The sequence below is a fragment of the Sapajus apella genome, unplaced genomic scaffold, assembly GCF_009761245.1.
Source record: "Sapajus apella isolate SASKATOON/1434 unplaced genomic scaffold, GSC_monkey_1.0 scaffold63, whole genome shotgun sequence".
NCBI lineage: Eukaryota > Metazoa > Chordata > Mammalia > Primates > Cebidae > Sapajus > Sapajus apella.
The window spans coordinates 8205111-8227193 of NW_022437003.1; the positions used below are offsets into that span (position 1 = coordinate 8205111).

At 42.4% G+C, this 22083-nt stretch overlaps 1 protein-coding gene across 5 annotated transcripts in view; it reads left to right on the forward strand.

Moving 5' to 3' along the window:
- Positions 1-22083, forward strand: part of ATXN1 (ataxin 1) — a 455843-nt gene that overhangs the window by 101851 nt on the left and 331909 nt on the right. For all 5 annotated transcript variants that reach the window (XM_032247759.1, XM_032247765.1, XM_032247757.1 and 2 more), the window contains one exon: positions 3263-3388. The gene's annotated coding sequence lies outside the window, so the exon portion shown is untranslated. The remainder of the gene's footprint in view (positions 1-3262; positions 3389-22083) is intronic.

A 22083-nucleotide genomic window follows, 5' to 3' on the forward strand; every position in this document is an offset into this window, starting at 1 on the left:
TAGGTCACTGTTTCTAGCTTGTTGATATCCCATACTTTGCTGCTGCTGCTAATGCTTATAACTGTTCAGAAAATTATCACCAAAATGCCCGTCAAATTGGAAAACCCTCTGGAGTGAGATCCTTCCAATTTTTTTTTTTTTTTTTTTTGTGTGTGTGTGTGTGTGTGTGTGTGTGTGTGTGTGTGTGTGTGTGTGGAGAGAGAGAGAGAGAGAAAGATTTAGAGAAAGATTTAGAGAGCATGCCAACTTTCACATATGCAGGCACATCTGTGAATGCCCTGAGCCCTGAGCCCCGGGCTTTCTTTTCTGCTGTTTGGACTTTTGGGCTTATCTTTGCTTATGATAACTTCCAATAGTAAACAAGAAAGGATAGGTGACAGAGATGAAACCCCAGCAGTTTGTTTTGTTGATTCTTATTAACAGTATCGATAAAGAGTTTGCTGAAAGAGGGAAGCATATTGAAATTATTGCTTAAAAAGAGGTGTGTGGAATTTTCAGTGATTTCCTTTTGATAAAAGTTGCCTTATAGCTGTTGTAATCTCTGTAAATGAGGGTCACCTGTAAATCACAGAATGAATCACTCCCAATTCCTTCACATCTATAGACATAAGAATGGAAAATACTGTCATGTAGATGAGTCCTTATTCCTTTTTCTTCTCTGTGACTAGTATAACCTTACTTTTCTGGACACCTGGCTTTGGCATCTGGTGAAGGGTGTTAAAGTGACAAATGGGGCCATTCTGCCTGTCCCAGATCGATTTTGCTACAAGACAGTTGAAAATAATATAATCCAGAAATGAATTTATTTTCATGTGGCAAAAACAAAACAGAAAAAAGAGAGAGTACTATGAGGCAGTGTTATGCTATTGGCAATTTTTTCAAACTAAAACTGTATTACCTTTTATTAAATGAGTTTGTGTCCATTAAGCATCAATGAGCATGAGTGATTCAACCCAGAATCCAGTTGAAGTATGTATTAACTTTCTGTATTACTTTAAAAAGAGTTATGTCAACCTCCCTGGGTCAGCAGGTTCCTTTGAAGAAGACATTGAAACTAAATGTCAAGGACCTCTTTCAATTCTAGAATACCTCAAGATAGAAATTGGTAACAAAGAAGAGAAATGCAGCAAGACATTTTTAGTTAAAAAAGAAAAGATTGATACAAGCCAGTAAGTTGCAGTGGGCTTGTTAAAAAACCTCCTCTCTCCAAATTCTGTTTTTTTACCAAGCCGGTAAACTAAAGACAGTTTGTCATGCTTTGAACTTCCTGGCTTATGTTGATTTCTATCAATATGTTACTGTTACACATTTGAGTGGGAGCTGAGTTACAGAAAACTAATAAAATCCTTAAAACCCTGCTTTCTGTGGGTATTGATAGCATCAAGAAAGTAAAAAAGACTTTGCCATTTTCAGACAGCCGCTTCCTTCAGCTAGACGGAAAATTGAATGGCATTAACTCAACTCCCTTGTTTAAACATTAACCAAAAGACACTTTCTCCTCCTCCTCAAAAGGTTTTAGTGTTCGCAGGAATTTAACCACAGATAGACACAACTCTTCAAATGTCCCTAAAAAAAGGTTGACTGTTCCATAAAGTAATAGCTACAAAAGGCTTTCAAAGAATTCGTTATCCATACAGTAAGCTTCTGAGACATATGAGTATATCCTCTTTCTTAAACTTGGTCACTCGATGCAATCTTTGATGATCATTCTGGGACCTTTGGAGATTTATAGAGTTGAGAGTTATCAGTATGATGTGGCCGGCATACCCAGGGAACTGGATGACAGTCTGCCGATGGGTTTTCAGCATAGATGAGGATGAGCTCATAAATGGCTAAAAAAGGAGGCAGACATCTTTGGAAGACTGTTTCTAGGCTCTCACATGGCCATTGTCAAAAAACAAACAGTGGGGTGGATTTGACTAAGCATCAGAAGATGCTTGAACAACAGCCTGTGACAAGAGAGTGTTAAAAGCTCACAAGGCATCTCTCCCCTTGCCATCTCTCCCCAGCTCCCCACCCCCCACCATCCCTCCCCTATTTCCCCTCAACTGACCCCAGTGTGTAGTGCTCCCCTCCCTGTGTCCACGTGTTCTCATTGTTCAACACCCGCCTATGAGTGAGAACATGTGAGTACTAAAAATCAAAACAGTTGAACTCATGGAGAAAGGGTAGAAGGAAGGCTACCAGAGGTTGCGAAGGGTAGTGAGGGAAGGGTTGGGGGGAGTGGCAATGGCTAATGAGCACAAAAATATATATAGCTAGAATTCATAAGACCTGATATTTGATAGCATAACATGGTCACTATAGTCAATAGTATAATTATACATTTTAAAATAACTTAGAAAGTAGAATTAGATTGTAACGCAACACCTGGGGGATGAATACCCCATTCTTCATGATGTGATTACTACTTACTGGATACCTATATCAAAGTTATCTCATATACCCATAAATATATATCTCTACTATGTACCTTCAAGAATAAAATAATTATGAGTTTATGGATTAAAAAAAAAAAAAGCTCACAAGGCAGAAAGGAACTTTTCAGAGTGACCTTGTCACAAGAGGTTCTAATGTGTGTAGGCTTTATCAGCTGCTCCGAGTGGGGGTAAAGAGGCATGCATATTTTAAACATTCATTTCATATTCAGTGTGTAAAGTAACTACTGCTTTTCAGCTTGTGTGGAGAAAGTATTTATCAATTTATCAAGAAACATACAAGGGAAACCCACCCCGTTACCTACTTACAGAGCAAAATGGAAAATGTTCTCTCTCTCATGCTTTATCTTTTTTGTTCCATCCTAATAGCTCTTTATTTAAAAAGTATTAACATCAGTTAATCAGTCTGAGTCTTTCATCTGAAACTGACTTTCTTCACTTCGTGCCCTTGATACTGCACATCAGTCTTTAATCACTTAAATGTAATGAATTTTTCTTTATTCACATCTTTCAATCGATAAACTTGAAATTTTGCGAGCATATTCCCACTGGTGTATATCCTGATTTTCAAGACCTGCTGCCTCCCCCGGTGTTGTGCTTGTTTTCTTTCTTTCTTTTTTTTCCTTCCCACACCCCACCTCCAGTATTTTAGGGTACCTTATGTAGATAAGAAGTGAGATAGCTTCATCCTGATAATTAACATGCTTGTTTGAGGTTATGAAATGTACATTTGAGAAAGGCCAGGTATTTCCCCCTGAATATCCACTAGCTGCTTGAAGTGGCATTTTCATTCTGACTTGGTGTTTTGTTTTGTTTCACTGCAGCATCCCAGAGCATAGTGAAAGAGTCTATTTTGAAGCCTCAAACGTAGTGCTGTTGCAGACCAGAAACAAGAGAGAAAGAGTGGATTTCAGCCTACGCGGATGGTCTTGAAACACAAATAGTTTTTGGTAAGTCATCCAAAGGACTTGACATCTTTCAGCTTTAAATATCATTAGGCATCACTTCATTGGTATACCAGGACTTCTTCAGGTGCATTGCCGTTTCTCTGCATCCCAAAGAACAGGACATTTGAGAAAACGTTGTTCTAGTGACAGCGCGCCAAGAGAGGAACCACATTTACTTAGTGTATTTGTTTCTGAAACTTGCAGAATAGTATGATCTGAATAGAATGCATTTGTGGTTAGAAAAAAGAACAAAAGCAAAAACGAAACAAACCCAAACAACTAAACACACAAACAGCAAACAAACGACATCTTTCAGATACCCCATTGTAGCTGAAAGCAGAAGGGATTCATCACGAGAGGAAGTACATTCGATTTATTTGGCAAGGTTTTTGTCTCTGATCATATACAGTCATGTGCCACATAATGAAGTTTCAGTCAATGACAGATCACACATGTTACAGTGGTCTTATAAGATCATAATACCACATTTTTGTTGTACGTTTACTACGTATAGATGTGCTTAGAGGCATAGATACCTACCATGTGTTACGCTTGCCTACGGTATTCACTGCTCTAGCATGCTGTCCAGGTTTGTAGCCTAGGCGCAATCGGCTGTACCATATAGCCGAGGCGTGTACCATCCAGGCCTGCGTAAGTGCTTGTGATGTTGCACAGTAACAAGGTCACCTAACGATGCATTTCTCAGAGCATATCCCTGTGACTATTGTGATGGGCAAGGTGAGCAATGATGGGGATTTCCAAGTCCTGTTCAGCAGACATTTACTGAGTGACCTTTAACTATACATGGGACCTTGAATGAAAGTCTTAATCTGGGGGTTGGATTCAAAACATTCTAAACTACAAATAAATGATAAAAACATATCCAGACCATGCACCAGAATAATGTGGACTTCCAAGGATATTTTATCAGTCCTGTTCGTGGTATTACCTGGAAGCAGAATCCTCAAATTGAAGCCCTGGTCTGCCCCACCTGTGTTGATCAACTTGGAGAACTTACTCATCATCTTGGAATGACTTGCCTTTAAAAATGTATGTGCCTAAATGATCTCCAAGGTCTCTTGCAGATTTATAATTCAGTTTCCTCTAATGCAATTAATTAAATAATTATCCACTTCAGTTTTTGCTGAACAGAATTTTTCTGTGGCCTGGGCAGGCCATTTGCAGAGGGGCTCACTGTCTCAGCCAGTGTGGAGGAAAGGAGCCAGGTCCCCAGGGGTCCCTTCTGGCCCCATTTGCCCATTTGACAGCCAGCCCTTTGGTCTAACAGGACTTTCGGCATCTGAAGTAAATAATTTTTTTTTTTTTTGAGAGGAAGTCTCACTCTGTCACCAGGCTGGAGTGCAGTGATGTGATCTTGGCTCACTGCAACCTCCACCTCCCGGGTTCAAGCAATTCTCCTGCCTCAGTCTCCCAAGTAGCTGGTACTATACGCATGGGCCACCACACCCTAAATTTTTGTTTTTTGTTTTTTTTGAGATGGAGTCTTGTTCTGTCACTAGGCTAGAGTTCAGCGGCGCGATCTCGGCTTACTACAACCTCTGCTTCCTGGATTAAAAGGATTCTCTCGCCTCAGCCTCCCAAGTAGCTGGGACTACAGGCGTGCGCCACCACGCCCAGCTCATTTTAGCATTTTTAGTAGAGATGGAGTTTCACCATGTTGGCCAGGCTGGTCTCGATCTCAATCGTGATCCGCTTGCCTAGGCCTCCCAGAGTTCTGGGATTACAGGTGTGTGCCATTTTGCACCCGGCCAATTTTTGTATTTTTAATAGAGATGGGATTTCACCATGTTGGCCAGGATGATCTCAATTTCCTGACCTTGTGATCCACCCCCCTCGGCCTCCCAAAGTGCTGGGATTACAGGCATGAGCCACCACATCTGGCCTGCAGTAAAAAATTTATTTCCTTGCAACATTTTAAGTGGCACAGTGCTTTATGAACATTATATTCATTTTTACTTATTTGATTTTTATTGTTATTTATTTTTTTGAAACAGGGTCTCTCTCTCTCTCTGTTGCCCAGGCTGGAGTGCAGTGGCGCAACCACAGCTCGTATTGGGACTGTAGGACACTGGGTCTATCCTGGCTCTCATTCATAAAGTCTTCGCTGAATTTCTAGGACTTCGCTGACTGGTCTCTCTTTATGAACTTCTATCTCATTTAGGGCCCGCAATCATATAAAATGCACTGCTATGCATTGCTCTGTGAGTGTTTGCCATCACCCCATGAGGTATGCACAGAGCTTCAGGGCAGGAATCAGATCATCACAGACTAGTAGCTGAGACTACAGACATGCGCTACCATGCCTGGCTAATTTTTAAATTTTTTGTAGCGACGAGGTCTCGCTATGTTGTCCAGACTGGTCTGGAACTCCTGGGCTCTAGCAATCATCTTGCCTTGGCCTCGCAAAGTGCTGGGATTACAGGCATGCACCACTGTGCCCGACCTGAATATTAGATCCAAATAAGCGAGACAGGCTTCTTTTGAATTACTGTCCTTTGTTTTTCTTTAGGGGATCTGACCTTTTCCTCATCTGTGCTTGCCATCATTGTGTTACTGGATCTGCCAGCCAGTTAACCCTGTGAATCCCCACACTTTGTTTTACATTGAACAGCAGTTAGTATTGTTCTTTCTTACTAAACCTCCTCTTGCTAAAGCAGAGCTTCAGAAATGATGCTCAGATATCAGCTGGCTTTCTGCCTTCAAGTGGTGCACTATTGGGGTTTCATAACAACATTTTTTCTGTTACAAATATTAAATTATGAAGTGCAGGAAACCACATGAATGTGGTAGAAAACAAATGAAAGCATAATGTCACCTGGAAGTGCCAGTTTGGTGATTCTCCTGGTGACAGTCTCCTCCCTGTAATCAACATAGGAAGCCTCTTTACCTGTTTGCTGGTGGTCTTCTATCCTGTATCCTCATCTCCATGTATGTTGTATGCCATGGCCACCTTGTCACACTGAATCAGGGGGTTTGATTAAGGCAATTGCTTGGGACAGTCTCTATCAAAGTTCTGCCTCACTGCAAGTCCTGGCTGTCACTCACAAAGTCTTCCCTGAATCCTTAGGACTTCACTGAGTAGTCTCTGTTTGAACTTCTCTCACATTTAGGGCCTTACAGAAGGCATCTTACCGAATGTACGCTGTGCATTACTCTGTGACTGTTTGCCATCAGCACGATTACACGTGGGTGGCACATGGCTTCAGGGCAGGAATCAAATCACAGACCAGTGTTTCCCAACGGTCCTCTAATCCCAGCACCCCCTGCTTTCAAATCACCTGGATGTGTTTATTCAAGTTACTGATTGAGAACACCAGGCTTATGAATCAGAAGTTCTGGGGATGTAGAACCCAGGAAAAGTTAACCTTTGCACACTGAAGTTTGATAATAATCGTCTGAAACTAATTGTGCATCCTCCTCTTTGCCTCCTCTCCCACAGAATAGGGTCCAGGTCTGAGCCTGTGGTAGGTGTTCAGGAAATATGTGCTTGTTGATCTAAGCAACCTCATGCCATGAGGGTCGCAATCCCTTGTCAATTGCCCAGCCTTTTCAGGATGTAAGGTTGGCATATTCTCTGAACCTTTTAGAGACCCACTTTCTTCTAAATACTTAAAGTGTTCCCTAGGGCAGAGGCTCTTTTGGAAATCTTTTGTTGTCTCTTTATCTTTAACCACTGACTCTGTCGGTGGGAGTGACAGGAGCCCCTGACTAAGTTTGGGAGCGCAGGATGTCAGCTCTGAGGAACTGGGCTGCAGCAGCAGGCTGGGGGAAAGATCTGAGGGTGGAACAGGACTGTGCTAACCTAGAAGTTTTATCCTTGGCTCCCAAAGCCACACCTGCTGCCCTTGGCAGCTTATTCTGAGTGGTATTTCTTTCAGCTGTTAGGCCTCGCAGGTTGTCAGTTTTGGTGGCAGAAGGGTGGTCCCACCGCTGAAAAGGATCAAGTTTAGCTCTAGTAGACGCACATCAAAGCACACTCAGTGCACAGTGGTGGATTCAGGATTTGAATCCAATGTTGGCAGACTGCAGTGGTGACACGTGGCCCTCTCCTTCCCTCTGCCTCCTGCTCTAGCAAGGGTATGCCTGGCCTCAAATGATCCAGGAGAGATTTGTAGGGCGTTTCTGCTTCTGGTGTACCTTCTGAATACCCTTGCTGTTGGCTCCAGCCCTGGTAGGTGGATCTGAATATTCAAGTTGGAATCCAAACAGAAGAACTCCTAGAAGCTTAGCTAGCCTAGAAAGGAACAAGCATGGGCTGGCCGTGGTGGCTCACACCTATAATCCCAGCACTTTGGGAGGCCGAGGTGGGCGGATCATGAGATTAAGAGATCAAGACCACTCTGGCCAACATGGTGAAACCCCATCTCTATTAAAAATACAAAAAATTAGCTGGGCGTGGTGGCACACACCTGTAGTCCCAGTTACTTGGGAGGCTGAGGCAGGAGAATCGCTTGAACCCGGGAGGCGGAAGTTGCAGTGAGCCAAGTAATGGAGTTGCACCATTGCACACCAGCCCGGGTGGCAGAGCGAGACTCCATCTCAAAAAAAAAAAAAAAAAAAAAAAAAAAAAGGAGCAAGCGTGGTCATCAGGACATATATTAGCCGTTAACCTAACCACTACCAAATGCATTAACAAATTTGTTTGATGACTTTTTCTCTCTTTTGCTGGTTGTTGCTGAGTTCGCAGTTTAAGTTTTGGCAATCCTCAATTTAGTTCATGTGAAAAAGCAAGCACCTTTAATCACAGTGTTGGGGAAGGATCTTCCTTCTCCCAGGTCTCTGTTCAGTTTCACTAAAGAAGGTTTGGCAGGCAGAGAGGTATTACCGGATGGATTCTTCTCAAATTCTCATCTAAGTGAAGGGAGAAAGCACACATTGCCGAAGCAATGGTAAGGGCACATTAGGCTCTTAATATGTGCTTCATGGAGACGCTAGAAGATTTTCTTCTGCATAGCTTCTTTCCATCTGATGGGGGGAGGGCTGTTTTTGTGATGCAGAAAGCAAGAGCCAGGTTGTCAGCTACAGAAGAGAAAGGTGCAGTTGTCTGCATGATTGACTTTGAGCCTTTGTTTAAAAGAATGTCAGGTGGAGGAATAATGAGGGACAAGATTTTTTTATTATAGAGTACAGGATTTTAGCAAAATTCCAGACGCTGGCATTTCTGTTTTGGAGGTCTTTAGTGGAACATGGAATATGTCCCTGTGAGTAGCCATCCATGATAGGAAAACAGAAAAATCGATTCTAAAAGATCATTTGCCTAGTTAGAAACTATGTCACTTGTATCATTTATCATGAGGCAGCCTTGAGAGGTGCGTGATTTCAAAGGACCACCTAAACCATAGGCACTGCTTATGGAACAGATGTAAATAGGAGAAGCGCCAGCCCAGTACCCGCTCTAAAGACCATGGTTAGGAAGCTCCGCAGGTGCTTTCCAGCTCAGAGGAGTGTCGTTCCCTTCAGGTACTTAAGGCAGTGTTCTGTAAAGCAGCACCCAAAATGCCTTCTGTTAAATGTGTTCTGACTCGCTCCTCTAGCTGACACTATCGCAGGCTAATCATTGCATGAGTCCCTCAGAGAAGCTGTGTGGTTTTGTATAGCAGTGAGTAAAACCACACCCATTCAGGAAATGCAATGTACTTTTTTCTAACAGGCATCATCAAAACAGATGCTGATTTACATGGCAGGTCCCCTTCTTTAGTGACAATTTGAGCGCTTTGAAGGGAGGCATTTGCCATGCATCAAAAGAAATCGGAATTAAACTGGCACACGTGCATGCTGCTAGAGTAAGAAGGAAAAGCAGTGACCTAGGGTTTGTTACTGCACGTGCTTTCCCTGAAGGCAGATGTACCATCATGATGTCCTCATCAACTCTGCACACACAACTGGTATTTCTGTCCCCTTCTCTTCCGTGTTTAAGCTCAGTGATTTCCAACTTCCTCTCACATGACTCCAATTGGATATCACATAGGCGTCTTCAACTTGCATCTAAATCTGATCTTGTCATTGTCCTACATTTATGGACTCCAGTTATGGGCTCCAGGGTCACTGGCCCACCATTCCTTGATACTGGACACCTCCTCTTCGTCTGCTTCATCCCCAGCTCATATGGTGGAGCTCTGCCACTGAAAGATGATCGTTTACCCATTCTTCTCCTCTCCCAGGCCCCTGTTCTGTTGCAGGCCTTCAGCATCACTTGCCTGGACTGCTGCAGCAGCTTCCAAGAGTTCCCTTGCCTAAAGTCTTTTCTTTCTGTGTTCCAGTTATTCTACTCTTCTGAGAATTATCTTATGAAAGAGAGGGTCTGATTGAATTACTCCTATACTTGAAACCCCTTGGTGGTATGTGGAAATCTGGAAAAGTGCTCGTAATCTAATGTGTTAAAAGCAAAACTTTAGACAAATCAAATTGCACAGAGTTGAATTCAGCAAAGAACTATTTGCAAAGCAGGCAGCTCCTCCCTGCTCCCTTCCTCTCCAACCAGAATAGATTCAGGGCAACTCTGACAGGCTGCTGTGTAGCTGGAGACGATCTATAGACAGAAAAGGGAAAATGATGGACAGAAAACAGAAGTGGGGTACAGAAACAGCCAGATTGGTTTCAGCTCAGTGTTTGCCTTATTTGAACAGGGTTTGAACAATTGATTGGCTGCCTGTGATTGGCCAAAACTCAGAGATTGGTACAAGAATAGGTTACAGCCTGTTTACACATCCAGATAGGTTACAGTTCACTGTGTGCAGAGAAACCTTTAGGCCAAACCTAAAATATGGAAGAAGGCAGCTTTCGGCTAAACTCAACATATGTTAAGTATAAAATTCATGTTTCAAAATTGTGTAAACACATTTTATTACAAAGCAATGACAAAAATCTATGCCTATCCACAAAGGTTAGAAATAAATAAAACAAGAATGAAAGTATTTTTAATATTAGGGCAATTTGTGTGTGTGTGTGTGTTAATACCTCTTTGGTAGCAAATGAATATAGTGAAGTAAAGGGAATAATTGAAAGGATTTTGTTAGCTTTCTGTTCCTGATAAGATAAAATGTGAATTTCACTGCATGGCATCTAAGGCCCCTAGGAATTCCTTATCAACTTACCATTTAAATCTCATCTCCCACGGACTCCCATCCCTTCCATCTCTCCATATAATGTTTTTTTTCTTCCTAAACGCACTGTGTATTTAATAACTATGCACCTGTTCATGTTGATTCTTCTCTCATGAGGCTCTTGGTCTCTGCCTGGTGAACTCCTACTCATTTGTTGAGCCCTTGAAATTCCTGGCCTGGCATGGTGGCTCACATCGGTAATGTCAGCACTTCGAGGCTGAGGTAAGAGGATTGCTTGAGCCCAGGAGTTCTAGACTAGCCTGGGCAACATAGTGAGATCTTGTCTCTCCAAAAAAATACAAAAATTAGCTAGGCATGGTAGCCTCTGCCTGTAGTCTTAGCTACTTGGGAGGTTGAGGCTGGAGGATCATTATAGCCAGGGAGATTGAGGCTGCAGTGAGCAAAGATGGCACCATTCCACTCCAGCCTGAGTGACAGATAGACCCTATCTCAAGGGGGGGGCAAAAAGAAATTCTCCTCTTGCTGTGTTACCACTATTATATTGCAATTCTTTGTTCATGTAGCTATCTTGGTAAATGATTCGTGAAGGCAGAAATTGGCTTATTTTAAACCTGGTATTTCAAGTGTTAAGCCCATTCCTGCATATAATATAGTTTAATAAACATTTACAAAGTAAGAAGAAAGAAAAGAGCACATTTAGAAATATCCAAATAATCCTTCAGGTAAGGTATTAGAAATGTTTTTGGATAATTATTATTTCATAAAATTACAAAAATAGATGTTTTTGGTTAAACAGTTTTTACAATAATAGTTGGATTCAGCCTCACATCATCTAAATCAAACTACTGGAGTATATCTTTGGCATTAGAAAATTCTAACATCAGATAGAATTGCTTCAGCTTCGCTGTAAACCATATTTATAAAGTTACTAAAAATTGCTTTTCTTTTTTTTTTAATTTATTTTTGAGATAGAGTCTCGCCCTGTCACCCAGGCTGGAGTGCAGTGGCATGATCTCGGCTCACTGCAACCTCCGCCTCCCAGTTTCAAGCAATTCTTCTGCCTCAGCTTCCCGAGTAGCTGGGACTACAGGTGCCTGCGATGACTAAAAATTGCTTTTTTAACTGTTTTATGTCATAATCATGTCGGCCAAATCAGAAATCCAAATAAATGACACATCCAGTTCTGGCCACATTTTTTGAATCTCTGGTATTTTTTTCTTAAGGGAATTTAAAAAGCCAAGACTGGGTAACATTAAAGGGTTGATGTAACATTTTCAATTCTGAAAGGCTACTTTGCTCTAGGAATATACTTGTTCCTATTTTTTTTTTTTTCATTTCTAAGAATTCTGTTTGGCTAAAATACCAAAAGAGAAAAAAATAACTTGGCTTAAATAAAATGAAAAGTCATCTCCAAAATTAATTTGGCTCCTCAAAAGTTCTTTTCAAAAGAAGGAATCGGGTGCTTTTTAATATTACATGTCAAAAATGCCACTAAAAAGAAAATCATCATTTACACTTGTGACAAGGAATTCAGAATGGAATTTTGTGAAGATTAGTGTGTGAGGCCTGCTACTCACATCTTTTAAAAGAATATTTTGTTTGAGATTTGTCGCTTTTTTTTTTTTGTTTTTTGCATGATATCCCTGCCCAGCCTTCAGTTTTCTTGTTTATAAAATGATGACAAAAGGTGAGCTATCATTGGATTGACTAATTAAGAAATCAGTCAGTCACCAACATGTATTGATTGACTGCTGACTTGGACACATCAAATACCCACATCACTTTTCAGCATTTCATGTAAGTTGATCCTTGTCTGCTTTGCAGAGTAAAGAAACTTAGCTGAATTTCTTTTCTTTTCTTTCCTTTTCTTTTAAGACGAGGTCTCACTCTGTGGCCAGCCTGGAGTGCAGTGGTGTGATCTTGGTTCACTGCAACCTCTGCCTCCCAGTTTCAAGCGATTCTCTTGCCTCAGTCTCCCAAGTAACTGGGACTACAGGCATGTGCCACCACGCCCAGCTAATGTTTGTATTTTTAGTAGAGACGGGCTTTCACCATGTTGGCCAGGATGGTCTCCATCTCTTGACCTCATGATCTGCCTGCCTTGGACTCCCAAAGTGCTGGGATTACAGGTGTGAGCCACCACGCCTAGCTCCTTAGCTGGATTTCTTATTTATCTGTCTTGATCTTTGCATTCATTTAAATGAATGCAAACCTGACCCTTCAGCTGTTGACAAGATCCAACATGAAATATACCATGGCTAAGTTGAATGAAGGCAGACTCCCAGTTTCCCTTTAGCTATTCTCTGTTGCACTAGCCATGGGGTTGCAAGCTTTTTTGGTGACTGTCCCAGTTCATTCATCAGGAGGTACTGACTATAGCGTATTGCTCTTTTGTGAGAGCCAGCACTCAGAAGCATCCTGAATAATCCTAGTGACAAAAACTCAGGAAGGCAATTAGACTATGACGCTGTTCATTACAACATAAGGTGCCTTTCAGTATAGTAGGTGCTCACGTTGAACTGCCCTCTGCAGACTACGTATATGGGTCCGTGTGGTGATATTGTGGCTGTACCCTCTCCAAGGTTGCCTGGTGTTGGCTAGCAGGAAAGGAAGTATCTGTAAGCAACAGTCGTTTCAATTAGGAAGGATATAAAAGAGAAGCGAACTATTCCTGAAATCTTAAGGATCTACATACAGACCAGAGTACCTTGATGCATCGAAAAATTTTATTTTATTTTTGAGACGGGTTTTGTTCTTGTTTCCCAGGTTGGAGTGCAGTGGCACAATCTCGGCTCACTGCAAACTCCATCTCCCGGGCTCAAGTGATTCCTCTGCCTCAGCCTCCTGAGTATCTGGGATTACAGGCATGTGTCACCATGCACAGCTAATTTTTGTATTTTTAGTAGAGACGGGGTTTCATCATATTGTCCAGGATGATCTCAATCTCCTGACCTCAGGCAATCCACCCGCCTTGCCCTCCCAAAGTGCTGGGATGACAGGTGTGAGCCACCACACCTGGCCTTATTTTATTTTTCCAGCATTATTGAGGTATGATCGACAAGTAAAATTGGTGTGGAACACAATGCTTTGATATACATTTATATTGTGAAATGTTTATTATCATTAAGTTAGTTAATACTTTCATCACCTCACACAGTAATTTTTTTCTTGCATGGTGAGAATTTTAACATTTACTCTCAGCAAACTTTAAGTGTAAAATACAGCATTATTAATCATAGTTGCTATGTTGTATATTCAATTTCCAGATCTCAAAGTTTTAAAATCTAGTCCTGAGACAACGGATAACATCCGACACGTGTTTTCTTAGGTATACAATATATAGTTACAATGCTGCTGGGAAACAATATGCTGTGTTGAAAATGTAGGTTCTTTTTTTTTTTTTTTTTTGAGATGGAGTCTTACTCCTCTGTCACCAGGCTGGAGTGCAGTGGCATGATCTCGGCTCACTGCAACCTCCAACTCCCTGGTTCAAGTGATTCTCCTGCTTTAGCTTCCCAAGTAGCTGGGACTACAGGATTACAGGCACCCTCCACCACACCCAATTAATTTTTGTAGTTTTAGTAGAGATGGGGTTTCACCATGTTGGCCAGGATGGTCTTAAACTCCTCCCTTGTGATCCACCTGCCTTGGCCTCCCAAAATGCTGGGATTACAGGTGTGAGCCACTGTGCCCGGCCAAAAAGTATAGGTTCTTGAGGCAAACTTCCTGGGTTTGAATACAGAACTTCTACTTAATAGCTGTGTAATGTTGAGCAATTGACTTAAACTCTTTGGGTCTCAGTTTATCAGTCCATGAAATAAGAAAAATAAAACAGCATCGATCAGAATTGCTGTAAAAACTAAATTAGTCTTGATGCACATAAAGCTTTCAAAAAATGGTAGCTGTTATTATCGTATCACTTTCATGGAATTCCATGAGTTACTCAGTTTGGAGTAAAATTTTTCCAGTGTTTATTCTTCATGCCTTCCTACAAACTTGGTTGAGGAATTTATACTGTTAGCGGAGCTGAAACATGCAGGTGAACCCAGCTAGAGAAGGTGAAGCAATGCTGTGAGAACACAAAGGAGGAGGATATTTAGTCTGATTCGGGAGCGGTGAGGACTTGGAGGGAGCATCGGAGCTGACCTGGAACAATGGCCAGGATTCCACCTGCCAGAGCTGGGAGCAAGGCTTTCCAGACGGGAGGACCTGTGCCCAAAGGCATGGAGAATGGAGAGGGCAGAGCATATTGGAGGAAAGCTGCGGACCAGTTTGGGCCCAGGATTAAGGTGTGTGAGGTGGAACAATGGGAGACTGTGAGGAAGATTGTCTGATTTCATAATAATGTTAACAGTGAGTGTGAACTATTCGTTGAGTGGTACCATATATCAGATTCTGTGGTTGGGGCTTTACATAAATTAGCTCTGATTACAACTCCCTTTAACATAGCTATCCCCATTTTACAGATGAGAAAATGGAATTAACCATCCCCCCCCTTTTTTTGAGACTGATTCTCACTCTGTCGCCAGGCTGGAGAGCAGTGGCGCGATCTCGGCTCACTGCAATATCCGCCTCCCGGGTTCAAGCTATTCTCCTGCCTCACCCTCCCGAGTAGCTGGGATTATAGGCATCCACTACCACGCCTGGCTAATTTTTGTATTTTTAGTAGAGATGGGGTTTCACCATCTTGGCCAGGATGGTCTCAATCTCTTGGCCTCATGATCCACCTGCCTCGGCCTCCCAAATCACGTGATTACACACGTGAACCACCGCACCTGCCCAGTCCCATTTCTTCTTAAGTGATGGAGAGCCACTGAAGGTTGTTGAATAGGAGAGGGTCATAATCACACTTAGCAGGGATTTACTTATCTGCTTTTTATATTCGCTAGAGTTGTAGACATATTGATTTTTGTTTTGTTTAAGAGACAGCGTCTCACTCTGTCACCCAGGCTGGAGTGCAGTGGTGTCATCATAGCTCACTGCATCCTTGGACTCCTGGGTCCAGGTGATCCTCCCACCCCAGCTTCCCAAAGCTCTGGAATTACAGGCATGTGCCACCATACCTGTCTCATTTTAAATTTTTTTCTGTAGAGATGGGTTCTTGCTATGTTGCCCTGGCTGATCTGGAGCCCTGGCTGATCTGGAGCCCTGCATTCCAGCAATTCTCCTGCTTGGCCTCTGAAAGTGCTGGGATTACGGGCATGTGCCACCGCACCTAATCTTGTAGATATATCTTGCGCCATCCTGGGCTCCCCAGAGGAGTGGAACTAGACCGTTAGTATGGTGAATACGCTGTAAATACTGGTGGAGTCTTTTTTCAAAGCTTCCTCAACAAAACTCTGGAAACATGTGTTGTACATTTTCCTTTTTCAAGAAGAAATAAACTGGTTAAGTTCTTGAGCGACTCTGTTTTGCCTGTGCATGTTTCATCTCATTTGATCCTCACAGGAAATCTTAAAGGTAGAGAGTGTAAGTTTTGCATTTAAATTCTGTGTTATTAATATTATAATGGAGGAGGTCACTGGGACTGAAGAGTGTGACACCACTTGGAGATGGCAAAGCTGGGATTCAAACCGTGGCTCCGTCGCCCTTTGTCTGTGGTCAGCCACCACCCCCTCCCTCTATTGAACCTCTCTTTTATTGTGTTGTTTTCCAGTCTCCACTAGGTATTTTCTTTCCTTTTTTTTTTTTTTTTTTTTTTTTTGGGGGAGGTTCGATCTGTCACCCAGACTGGGTGCAGTGGCGTGATCTCAGTTCACTGCAATCTCCACCTCCTGTGTTCAAGCGATTCTTCTGCCTCCGCCTCCTGAATAGCTGGGATTACAGGTGCATGCCACCATGCCTGGCTATCTGCTAGGTATTTCTTCCACTGGTTGAAGTTCACTTTGCTAAGCAAGTACACTGCTGCTTTTAAGGAAACAAAAGCCCACAAGGACCCAATCTATTTTGCAGAGGTTGAACGGAAAGAAATTATTTTCAGTAATCTGTCTTCAGGACCAGAATTCTTCTAAATGGCACTGCTGGCAGCTGGCCATCTCTGGGAGCCCATCAGATGAGCCACTTGTATGAGCCCAGCATCCTGTGTTGGGTCAGCATGCAAAGTCGACTAATTCTTCACAGTAGATGCAGTTTGGGTGTGAGTACCTAGCAGAAACCCTAGATATTTAAGGCAAGTACTTTGCTGCTTCCATCTGGTGGAACCCACGTTTATTATCTAAAAGACACATGGCAACAGGCAATGTTTGCTTCCAAAGATTGCCTGGAATTTGGAATGACATTTAGTGAAAGGGGAAAGTTCAGTTTATCAAAGGTCATGGCCAGTGAACCTACAAGCACATATTATGTAAATTTGGCCCAAATCTGTATTTATTAACTTGAACAGTTTTAGAGTGGTTATCTGCTTTACAAAATTGATCTACTGTTAAGAGTCTCAAAAATATCAAATCTGCTCCATGCGTTTAAATCAGAACATGTAAATCTTTGGCATCCACGCTGATGCTGATTTTCAGAGGCATAGCTCACCTGCAGCTGTGCCCACTTTGCAAAAATGGACATGGTGACCTCGACTTTCCTGGTGAGCAGCCACATCAGTATCATCCCTTCCCATGCCTGGTACCACTGTCACCCATTTGGAGAGCCAGCACACAACAGCACGCTGTGTCTCAAGGACCAGGCTATCCATCAGATACCCTACTCTAAAAGTGTTCTTAATTTGATTTTTAAAACATATATAAATATATAGTGTGTGTGCACAGACACATACACCATAACATTTACCATTTTAACCATTTTTTTTTTTGAGACGGAGTCTTGCTGTGTTGCCCAGGCTGGAGTGCAGTGGTGTGATCTCAGCTCACTGTGACCTCTGTCTCCTTGGTTCAAGCGATTCTCCTGCCCCAGCCTCTGTGTAGCTGGGATTACAGGTGCCTGCCACTGCACCCAGCTAAATTTTTGTATTTTCATTAGAGACAGGATTTCACCATGTTGGCCAGGATGGTCTCAATCTCCTGACTCTGGGATCTGCCCATCTCAGTCTCCCAAAGTGCTGGGATTACAGGCGTGAGCCACCGTGCCTGGTCCCCATTTTAACCATTTTTAAGTGTACTATTCAATGACATAATGTACATTCCCAGTATAGTGCAATCATCTCCACTATCTATTTCCAGAACTTTTTCGTCATCCCGAACATAAGCTTTGTATCCATCAGACAGTAACACTCCATTCTCCCCTCCCCCAGCCCCTAGTAACCTCTATTGCACACTCTGTCTCTATGAAGTTTCTTATTTTAGGGACTTCATGGAATCATACAATATTTGTCCTTTTTATGTCTTGCCCATAATTTAATTTTAATAGTGTTCCAAATATACTGTTCTTTTCTAAGGTATTTGTTATCAACACTTTATTATGTCAATATTTTTCAATAAACTGTCATTCTAATTTCAGAAACTGGGTTGTATAGGAATATGGGCACAGAGAAGATACGATTTTTGTTCACCTTAATAACTGAAGAGAATAACAAACTCTTTCTGAGACAGAGTTTCATGTGCCTCTTTGGAGTTGATTTCCCCTTACTTTATTTTAACTCCTGTTTGGCCCGAATTCTTCTCAGAATTTCTACAAGCAGGCTTATAGTCTTGGGCTCTTTTCTTCTCTTTTAATTAATTAATTAATTAATTAATTAATTTTTGAGGCGGGTCTCCCTCTGTCTCCCAGGCTGGAGCGCAGTGGTGCAATCTCAGCTCACTGCAGCCTCGACCTTCCGGCCTCAAGTGATCTTCCTGCCTCAGCCTTTCGAGTAGCTGGGATTGCAGGTGTGGACCACAACACCTGGCTAATTTTTGTGTTTTTTGTAGATACAGGGTTTTGTCATATTGCCCAGGCTTGTCTTGAATTCCTGGGCTCAAGCAATCTACCTGTCTTGGCCTCTCAAATTGCTGGAGTTACAGGCATGAGCCACCGCACCTTGCCAGGCTTATATTTCTGTAGTGCCTGTTAGGAAGAGTTCAGAATTTTTTAGACGCAGGCATAGTTCAGAGATATTTTTTCTTTTCTTTTTGATACAGAGTCTTGCTCTGTTGCCTAGGTTGGAGTGCAGTGGCGCCATCTCAGCTCACTGCAAGCTCCACCTCCTGGGTTCAGGCAGTTCTCCTGCCTCAGCCTCCCAATTAGCTGGGACTACCTGCACCTGCCACCATGTCTGCCTAATTTTTGTATTTTTAGTAGAGACGGGTTTCACCATATTGGTCAGTCTGGTCTTGAACTCCTGACCTCAGGGGATCCACCCACCTCGGCCTCCCAAAATGCTAGGATTATAGGCATGAGCCACTGTGCCTGGCCGCTCAGAGACATTTTGGGTCCACTTATAGACCATAGCAGTAAAGCAAATATTGAAATACAGCAAGTCACACAAATTTTTTGGTTTTCCAGTGCATATAAGTTATGCTTACACCATACTGTAGTCTGTTAATTATACATTGATATTTTGCCTTAAAAAACCAATGTATATAACTTAATTTAAAAATGCTTTATTGCTCAAAACTGCTAACAGTCATATATGTAAATTTGGGGTAAAATTTGCAAAAGAAGTATCACTCAAATATAAGTTTCCTCAGCAAGGCAATTTGCTTCTGTAGAAGGATGTGTCTAACAGATGGAGCAATGGCGAACACACACCTGGACAAGGCAGAGGAAGGGGTTCTTATTCCTGATGCAAGTAGCCCCTACTGCCGTCTTGTTTCCCTATTGGCTAGGGTTAGACCGCATGGTCTAAGCTAATTCTGATTGGCTATTTTAAAAAGAGTGGAGGTAGGAACGAGAGTGGTGGAGTGGGGTAGTCTGGCAGGAAAGACAGTTATGGGACAGGTCTGAGCAGGTGACCAGGGGTGACTCAAAGCAGGTGACCAGGGCAGGTGACCAAATCAGGTGACCAGGTTGAGTCAGGACGGAGCAGGGGACCAGGGAAACAGCTGTGAACTACTGATTAGAACTGGTGGAAAAGGTTTTTACTGAAACTGCAAGGAAGTTAAACTTTAAAATGGAGAATTAAAGAATAAGAGAGCTGAACATACTGACATACTGACTTTTGGAAGAGAAATTTGAAGTTCACTATGTCTAACATCTTCATCGAACCATAATCGTTTTGTCGGTAAAGGCTCTTGCCTCTATATTGATGGCTACTGACTGATCAGGGAGGTGGTTGCTGAAAGCTGGGGTGGCAGTGGCAACTTTTAAAAATTAGACAGCAATGACACTCGCCACATCTATTGACTCTTCATGAAAGAGTTCTCTGTAGTATGCACCATTGTTGGAGAGTATTTTACCCACAATAGAACTTTCAAAGTTAAACTCAGTCCTCTCAAACCTGTCACTGCATCAATGAAGTTTATGTAATATTTCAAATCCTTTGTTGTCATTTCAACAATGTTCACAGCATCTTCATCAGGAGTGGATTCCATCTCATGAAAACACTTTATTTGCTCCTCTGTAAGAGACAACTCCTAATCTGTTAAAGTATGATCACGAGATTGCAGCAATTCAGTCACATCTTCAGGCTCCATTTCTAATTCTGGTTTTCTTGCTGTTTCTACCTCACCTGCAGTGACTTCCTCCACTGAAGTCTTGAATCCTTCAAGTCATCCATGGGGGTTGGAATCAACTTCTTCCATACTCCTTTTCATGTTGACATTTTGACCTCCTCCCATGAGTCAAATGTTCTTACTGATATCCACAATGGTGAATCCTTTCCAGGAGGTTTTCAATTTACTTTTTGGAGATCCATCAGAGGAATCACTTTCTGTGGCATAATAGCCTTACAGAATGTATTACTTAAATAATGAGACTTGAAAATAAAAATTACTCCTTGATCCATGGGTTGTAGAATGGGTGTTGTGTTAGCAGGCATGAAAACAACATGAATCTCCTTGTATATGTCCATCAGGGCTCCAAGGTGAGTGACCAGGGACATTGTCAATGAGCAGTAATAATTTGAAAGGAATCCTTTTTTCCGAGCAGTAAGTCTCAACAGTGGGCTTAAAATATTCAGTAACCTGTGGTGTAAATAAATATGCTTTCATCCAGGATTTGTTCTTCCATTTCTATAGCACAGGCAGAGTCGATTCAGCATAATTCTTAAGGGCTCTAGGATTTTTGGAATGGTAAATGAGCATTGGCTTCAACTAAAGTCACCAGCTGCCTCATCCCCTAACAAGAGAATAAGCGTATCCTTTGAAGCTTGTAGTCAGGCACTGACTTCTCCTCTCTAGCTATGAAAGTCTTAAATGGGCCGGGCGCGGTGGCTCACGCCTGTAATCCCAGCACTTTGGGAGGCCAAGGTGGGTGGATCATGAGGTCAAGAGTTTGAGAGCATCCTGGCCAGCATGGTGAAACCCTGTCTCTACTAAAAATTACAAAAATTAGCTGGGCTTGGTGGCATGCGCCTGTAGTCCCAGCTACTAGGAGGCTGAGGCAGGAGAATTGCTTGAACCCAGGAGGCAGAGATTGCAGTGAGCCAAGATTGCGCCAATGTACTCCAGCCTAGCGCCTGGCAACAGAGCAAGACTCTGTCTCAAAAAAAAAAAGAAAGAAAGAAAGTCTTAAATGGCATTTTCTTCCAAAACAGAAGGCTGTTTTGTCTACGTTGAAAACTCTGTAGCCACCTTCATCAATGATCTTAAATTTTCTGGATAACGTGCTACAGCTTCTACATCAGTATTTGGAGATTTCTTTCCTTAAATCTCACAAACCAACCTCTGCTAGCTTCAGACTTTTCTTCTCCAAGTCCCTCACCTCTTTCAGCCTTCATAGAATTGAAGAGAGTCAGGGTCTTGATCTGGGTTAGGCTTTGGCTTACGAGAATGCTGTGGCTGGTGTGACCTTCTATCCAGACCACTCAAACTTTCTCTATATCAGCAATAAGGCAGCTTCACTTTCTTATCATTGGTGAGTTCCCTGGAGTAGCACTTTTAATTTTCTTCAAGATCCTTTCCTTTGCATTCACAGCTTGGCTGACTGTTCAGTCACAAGAAGCCTGGCTTTCGACACATGTCAGCTTTCAACATGCCTTCCTCACTAAGCTTAATCATTTCTAGTTTTCTTAAAGTGAATGGTATGTGACTCTTCCCTTCACTTGAATATTTAGAGGCTATTTTAGGGTTATTAACTGACCTAATTTCAATATTCTTTTGGGATGGAGTCTTACTCTGTCGCCGAGGATGTGCAGTGGCATGATCTTGGCTCACTGCAACCTCCACCTCCCGGGTTCAAGAGATTCTCGTGCCTCAGCCTCCTGAGTAGCTGGGACTACAGGTGTGTGCCACCAAACTTGGCTAATTTTTTGTCTTTTTAGTAGAGACAAAAAATTTCACCGTGTTAGCCAGGATGGTCTTGATCTCCTGACCTTGTGATCCACCCACCTCGGCCTCCCAAAGTGTTGAGATTACAGACATGAGCCACCGTGCCCAGGCAATTTCAATATTCTTGTGTCTGAGACACCAAGGAGGCCTGAGGGGAGGGAGAGAGAACATTGGAGCAGTCAGAACACACACAACATTTATCGATTAAGGTCACTACCTTATATTGGGTGTGTGGTTCATGGTGTCCCCAAACAGTGACAAT